The following is a 7,363-nucleotide window of genomic DNA, read 5'->3' as shown; positions in this document are numbered from 1 at the left end:
TTTTGGGCTAAAATGAACTTTCTCAAGTATATTAAATAAATATTCCCATTCAAGTCTGTCAAACGCCTTCTCAGCCTCAAGCAAGATAACACATTCTGGAGTTTTAGATGAAGTAGTGTATAAAATGTTCATTAACCTCCTAACATTAAAATGTGAATAACGACTTTTAATAAATCCTGTCTGATCCTCGGAGACAATTTGTGGCAATACATTCTCCAATCTAATTGCTAATATTTTGGAAAAGATTTTACAATCTACATTCAACAAAGATATAGGTCTGTCTGATGCACATTCAGTGGGATCTTTATCTTTTTTAGGAATTAAAGAAATAGATGCTTCATAAAAGGATTGTGGTAATTTACCTACAAATAAGGCATCTTTAAAAATTCTACATAACCAGGGAGAAAGTAAATCTGAAAAAGGTTTTAAAAATTCAGCTGTATACTTACCCATCCAGACCAGGTGCTTCAACAGAGTTCATCAAAAAAATTGCTTTCTTTATTTCTCTCTGAAACTTTTCGATGATTTTAAGTTCCCTGGCCCCTACCGCTTTATTTTCACCATGGATGTTCAGTCCCTATATACTTCCATCCCCCAACAGGAAGGTCTCAAAGCTCTCCACTTCTTTTTGGATTCCAGACCTAACCAGTTCCCCTCTACCACCGCTCTGCTCCCTCTGGCCGAATTAGCCCTTACTCTTAATAATTTCTCCTTTGGCTCCTCCCACTTCCTCCAAACTAAAGTTGTAGCCATGGGCACCCGTATGGGTCCTAGCTATGCCTGCCTTTTTGTTGGCTTTGTGGAACAATCCATGTTCCAAACCTATTCTGGTATCTGTCCCCCACTTTTCCTTTGCTACATCGACGACTGCATTGGTGCTGCTTCCTGCACGCATGCTGAGCTCGTTGACTTCATTAACTTTGCCTCCAACTTTCACCCTGCCCTCAAGTTTACCTGAGGTATTTCCGATACCCCCCTCCCCTTTCTAGATCTTTCTGTCTCTGTCTCTGGAGACAGCTTATCTACTGATGTCTACTATAAGCCTACTGACTCTCACAGCTATCTGGACTATTCCTCTTCTCACCCTGTCTCTTGCAAAAATGCCATCCCCTTCTCGCAATTCCTCCATCTTAGTTTTAAGTAATTGATTTTCATTCCGGGATGTTAATAACAAACTATGTTGCATCTGAAGTTCAACTCTCTCTTTATAAAGCTCCAGATTGGGAGCAATGGAATATTTTTTTTTATCAATTTCTTTAATCTTATCAACCATTGTACGTATTTCATTATTAATTCGTTTTTTTCAATCCAGCAGAATATGAATTAATTTGCCCATGGATCAATACTTTAAAGGTATCACATAATATCCCACTGGAAATTTCTTCCGTTGAGTTAGTTGAAAAGAAAAATGCAATCTGTTCTTTAATAAAGTTAACAAAATTTAAATCCTGAAGCAAAATAGAGTTGAACCGCCATTGTCTAACACTAAAAGTTACATCAATTAATTAAAAAATTAACATTACTTCTTGGCTCCTAAATTCAATTCCATGATTAATGAAGGCCAATACACCGCATGCCATCTTAACCACAGCGTCAACCTGCGCAGCTGCTTTGAGCGTCCGATGGACTTGGACCCCAAGATCCCTCTGATCTTCCACACTGCCAAGAGTCTTACCATTAATACTATATTCTGCCATCATATTTGACCTAACGAAATGAACCACTTCACACTTATCTGGGTTGAACTCCATCTGCCACTTCTCAGCCCAGTTTTGCATCCTATCGATGTCCCGCTGTAACCTCTGACAGCCCTCCACACCATCCACAACACCTTCAACCTTTGTGTCATCAGCAAACTTACTAACCCATCCCTCCACTTCCACTTCCTCATCCAGGTCATCTATAAAAATCATGAAGAGTAAGGGTCCCAGAACAGATCCCTGAGGCACACCACTGGTCACCGACCTCCATGCAGAATATACCTGTCTACAACCACTCTTTCCCTTCTGTGGGCAAGCCAGTTCTGGATCCACAAAGCAATGTCTCCTTGGATCCTATCCCTCCTTACTTTCTCAATAAGCTTTGCATGGGGTTGTCATGTGACCAGCAACAATGAATATAGAATTGAATTGAGTCAGATTTTATAAAAAAAATCAAACATTTATTCAACTCTGCTCAATATAAAAAAATAAACAAACTAAAATTTTAACCGGAAGTAAACTGGTATGCGGCCATTTAACAAACCGCCACTCAGTACTAGTTCTTAAAGTGATAAATGCGAAAACAGTTCTTAAAGTGGTAAATTCAAAAGTCCAAGAGATTTATACAGTCAATTAGGAGATACTTTCCTGAAGTAAGGAATTCCTCGAAGACACAATGTCACGCCAGTCCCAGCCAGATCCTGCCTTGTCCGCAGGATTCACGACGATGGAAATAAAATGGTTTAAAGGCACTGTCCTTTCCCTCTGGATTCCAGATCCCGCACAGCCTTTTCTGCCACTTTTAACAGAGGCGATCTCATGCAGATCACTCTTTCCTGAACAAATTCAATAATGGTAGATCCTTTTCAACCGTCGAACGACTCCTTCAGGTTCCTGTCTTCACTCTCCAATACTACTGAAAAGGTACATCAACAAACCTGGCAGAAATTAGTTAAACTGACGGCCCACACTTTTGTACCTTACAATAGAACGTAAAACTCCATTTTAAATCGAAACTGTGTCATAAGCAAATACGCAATGGAGCGGAGTCTCTGGCTAACGTTCTAACTGGAAAACTAACTGCGTCACCGGGGGTCTCCCTTTTATATACCTGTTGAGAACAGATCATCACGTGACCTCACATCGGCGGGAAAATTACATCAGGTGACCTCCAAAAGATCATTATATCTTCCTCATAAGACAGTCACAAGATATCTATGAGGCATGTAAGAGGGGTACCTTATCAAATGCCTTGCTGAAATCCATATGCACTGCATCTACTGCTCTTCCTTCATCCATGTGTCTAGTCACATCCTCAAAAAATTCAATCAGGCTCGTAAGACATGACCTGCCCTTGACAAAGCCATGCTGACTATTCCTAATCATATTATACCTCTCCAAATGTTCATAAATCCTGCCTCTCAGGATCTTCTCCATCAACTTACCAACCACTGAATTAAGACTCACTAGCCTATAATTTCTTGGGCTATCTCTACTCCCTTTCTTGAATAAAGGAACAACATCTGCAACCCTCCAAACCTCCAGAATCTCTCCCGTCCCCAATGGTGATTCAAAGATCATCGCCAGAGGCTCGGCAAATTCCTCCCTCACCTCCCACAGTAGCCTGGGGTACATCTCATCCGGTCCCGGGGACTTATCCAACTTGATGCTTTCCAAAAGCTCCAGCACATCCTCTTTCTTAATATCTACATGCTCAAGCTTTTCAGTCTGCTGCAAATCATCGCTATAATCACCAAGATCCTTTTCCATAGTGAATACTGAAGTGAAGTTTTCATTAAGTACCTCTGCTGTTTCCTCCGGTTCCATACACACTTTCCCACTGTCACACTTGATAGGTCCTATTCTTTCACATCTTATCCTCTTGCTCTTCACATACTTGTAGAATGCCTTGGGGTTTTCCTTAATCCTGCCCGCCAAGGTCTTCTCATGATCTCTTCTGCCTCTTCTAATTTCCTTTTTAAGCTCCTTCCTGTTAGCCTTATAATCTTCTAGATCTCTAGCATTGCCTAACTCTTTGAACCTTTTGTAAACTTTTCTTTTCTTCTTGACTAGATTTATTACAGCCTTTGTACACCACGGTTCCTGTACCCTACCCTGTCTCATTGGAACGTACCTATGCAGAACTTCACACAAGTATCCCCTGAACATTTGCCACATTTCTTCTGTACTTTTCCCTGAGAACATCTGTTCCCAATTTAAGCTTCCAATTTCCTGCCTGATCGCCTCAAAATTCCCCTTACTCCAATAAAATGCTTTTCTAACTTGTCTGTTCCTATCTCTCTCCAATGCTATTGTAAAGGAGATAGAATTATGATCACTATCTCCAAGATGCTCTCCCACAGAGAGATCTGACATCTGACCAGGTTCATTTCCCAATACCAAATCAAGCACAGTCTCTCCTCTTGTAGGCTTATCTACATATTGTGTCAAGAAACCTTCCTGAACACACCTAACAAACTCTACCCCATCTAAACCCCTTGCTCTAGGGAGATGCCAGTTGATATATATACATAAATAAATATATAGTCAACCAATCAAATAAATGAATAAATATGCAAATAATTAAATAAATAGATAGGTTATTAGATAGAACATAGAAATATAGAAACATAGAAAACCTACAGCACAATACAGGCCCTTCAGCCCACAAAGCTGTGCTGAACATGTCCTTACCCATAGCTCTCTATTTTTCTAAGCTCCATGTACCTACCCAGGAGTCTCTTAATAGACCCTATTGTATCTGCAGACAGACAAACAGATAGATAGAGGGAGAGATGGCCAGGTAGTAGATAAATAGATAGATATATAAATGGATAAATAGAGAGATAGATAGATAAATAATACTGAGAACGTGAATTGTAGACTCCTTGAAAGTAAGTCTGTAGGTTGTAGAATCAGTTCACTGATGGGGTGAGTGAAGTTATCCACCCTGGTTCAGGAGCCTGAGGGGTAATAAGTGTTCCTGAACCTGCTGGTGTGGGACCTGTTACTAGTCCCATGTTTTTGGCTATTTAACAATAAATCCTCCTCCCCATTGTATCTTGCTCAGACCTCTGCCACAGGGTTTATGATCAGATGGTGCACAGATATTTTCACTTGTTGCTTGCTCTCTCCCGCTCTCCCTCTCTGTCTGACGCTGTGAGAGCTAGCAGGGAACCTATCCGTCAGCAGAGCTCTCCCCACCCCCCCACCCCCGGCAGACAGCAGTGGGCTGGCACTCCCTGTTTACCAGAGAGCAGTCTGATCCCAGGCTAGCTCCTGCTCATCCCTTCGGCCTGCTTCTCACACACGGACCATTTTGTGTCAGGAGTGGACTTTGTTTAAGAAGTGAATGGATGTTTGTTCAGACTCAGTAAATACAAAAACTGGACCAGATCTCTCAGCGGGCCAGTTAAAATCTGCACGGGAGGTAAAAACTCGTTGGTTGTTGGAGGAAAGTGTCGCTTCTCCAGAGACTGAGGTACTCACTATCTCTCATTATTCTGCTTTTACCAAAGTCTAACAGTAACCGTTAGTAAGGTTAATCACACGTTAGTTTCTGATTCATGGTATTGTTTTTATTTTCTACCTAATCCATGTGTGAGATTGTTTACCTCGTGTGTGGGGCTTTGCGATGAGTCTCTCTGTCTCTCTTCAACTTTACCTCAATCTCTCTTTCTGTCTTTCTGCCCACCCTTACATCAGCCATACACACTCTCTCTCTCTCTCCAGCTCTCTGTCTTTTTCACTCCCTTCCTTTGCTGGTCCTTCGGTCTATCTCGCTGTTTCTTGCGCTCTCTCTCTGTCTCTGTCTGTCTCTGTCTGTCTCTGTTTCTCTCTCTGTCTGTCTCACTCTTTCTCTCTTTGTCTCTCTCTCTCTGTCTGTCTCTCTGACTCTTTCTCCCTTTGTCTCTCTCTATGTCTTTCCGTTTCTCCCTCTCATAATACAAGAGATTATGCAGATGCTGGAAATCCAGAGCCACACACACAAAATGCTGGAGGAACTCAGCAGGTCAGGCAGCATCTATGGAAATGAATAAACAGTCAGCGTTTTGGGCCGAGACCCTTCATCAGGACTGGAAAGGAAGGGGGCAGAAGCCAAAATAAGAAGTTGGGAGTAGGGTAAGGAGTAACGCTGAGTCTCTAAAGATGCTGCCTGCCTCTGTCTCTCCCCTGCCCTCCCCCTCTTTCTTCATCTTTCCCTATTTTTCTGACTGCTCTGGTTTTTCAGTGAATATTATTCCTCTCTGGGCACTCAGCTTTCTTCCCACATCGGAAAGGTGTGCAGGCTGCTAAGTTGATTGTCACTGTCTATAAGCAGTGGGAGAGTTTTGAAATGGGGGATTTGGATAAAGATGGTGTGAATGGGATGTTAATGGTTAGTACAGACTCGATGGGCTGGGGAGTTGTGACTTAGCTTCTGATATCGTTCCTTATAACTCATCATCTTTCCCCATTCCTCTTTCATCCTCTGTCTATCACTACGTGACTATCCTGCGGGTTTTAATCTTTCCTTCTCTAATACCTGACATTCCCTTCTCCCTCTCCACTCTCTCTCCCTCCATCTCCGTCCCTGTTTTCTCCTTCTTGCTTGCTAATACTTTCTCTCCCTCCCTCTCTCACTGCCTCTTTCCCTCTCCCCCTCTCCTTCCTTCTCCCTCCCTGTCTCTCCCTCGCCCTCTTTCCTCCCTGTCCCCCCTCTCCCTCAATCCTCCCTCTCCCCCTCTCCCTCCCCTTCTCTCTCCCTCATCCTCTCTCTCCTTCTACCTCTTGTTCCTCTCTCCACATCCACCGAGATTTTACTCTTTCACTCTTGCTCGATGTCCCTCCCTATCCTCCCTCTTTCTATGCATCTCCATGGCTGTCTCTCTTCCTACCCCCTCTCCTCCCCCCATCTCACCTCTCCCCACTCTCTCTCGTTCTCCATCCCCATGCTCTCTCCCCTCCCTCACCTCTCCCCCTCCTCTCCCCTCTCTCTCTCCCTCCCTCACCTCTCCCCCTCCTCTCCCCCTCTCTCCCTTCCCACACTCTCTCCTCTCCCTCACTTCTCCCCATCTCCTCTCCTCCCTCTCTCTCCCCATGTTCTCTCCCCTCCCTCACCTCTGCCCTCCTCTCCCCCTCTCTCCCTCCCTCACCTCTCCCCCCTCCTCTTCCCCCTCCCTCCCTCACCTCTCCCCTTCCTCTCCCCTCTTTCCCTCCCCATGCTCTCTCCCCTCCCTCACCTCTCCCCCTCCTCTCCCCCTCCCTCACCTCTCCCCATCCTTTCCCCCTCTCTCCCTCCCTCACCTCTCCCCCTCTCCTCTCCCCTTCTCCCTCCCCATGCTCTCTCCCCTCCCTCACCTCACCCCCTCTCCCTCCCCATGCTCTCTCCCCTTCCTCACCTCTCCCCCTCCTCTCCCCCTCTCTCCCTCCCCCGTCTCTCCCCCTCTCCTCTCCCCCTCTCCCTCCCCATGCTCTCTCCCCTCCTCTCCCCCTCTCTCCCTCCCTCACCTCTCCCCCTCTCCTCTCCCCCTCTCCCTCCCCATGCTCTCTCCCCTCCCTCACCTCACCCCCTCTCCCTCCCCATGCTCTCTCCCCTCCTCTCCCCCTCTCTCCCTCCCTCACCTCTCCCCCTCTCCTCTCCCCCTCTCCCTCCCCATGCTCTCTCCCCTCCCTCACCTCAC

Source organism: Mobula hypostoma, chromosome 4 (assembly GCF_963921235.1).
Source record: "Mobula hypostoma chromosome 4, sMobHyp1.1, whole genome shotgun sequence".
Classification (NCBI taxonomy): Eukaryota; Metazoa; Chordata; class Chondrichthyes; order Myliobatiformes; family Myliobatidae; genus Mobula; species Mobula hypostoma.
The sequence above is the reverse complement of the archived record's forward strand: the minus strand, read 5'-3'. Positions refer to the sequence as shown.